Here is a 438-nt window from a genome sequence, read left to right as displayed (position 1 = left end):
GTCAGGTTGTCTTTTTCGCCTATGCCACAGCCTAGAAAATACCAGGACAGAATGGTCCTGCCACCCCTAAATCAACACCTGATCATTTTGAAAACTATTCATTTGTGGTTAGAGCTAATTTAAGAAAGAAATGTTAAGGCTTACATAGTTTAGCAGTTGGTCTAAACTTAAGAAATATAGAATTAAGTAAGTCCTCCAATGACTCTTCTCTTATTCATTGATACCACATTTTTGAGTTTAGAATATCTTAACTGAAAAGCTACAAGAAAAAAAGTGATGCAAATATTTATAGAACATTTAAAATCAACACTCATGAGACAAGAGGGCGGGTGGAGGAGGAAGCGGCCGAGCCCCGGGTCCTGCTCTGGCGCGCCGAGCACCGCCTGCCTCAGCCGACTAGCCTCGTCGGCTCTGGGGTTCGCCGAGCCGGGTGGAGGG

This window comes from Marmota marmota, unplaced genomic scaffold, assembly GCF_001458135.2.
Source record: "Marmota marmota marmota unplaced genomic scaffold, marMar, whole genome shotgun sequence".
NCBI classification, from domain to species: domain Eukaryota; kingdom Metazoa; phylum Chordata; class Mammalia; order Rodentia; family Sciuridae; genus Marmota; species Marmota marmota.
The sequence above is the reverse complement of the archived record's forward strand: the minus strand, read 5'-3'. Positions refer to the sequence as shown.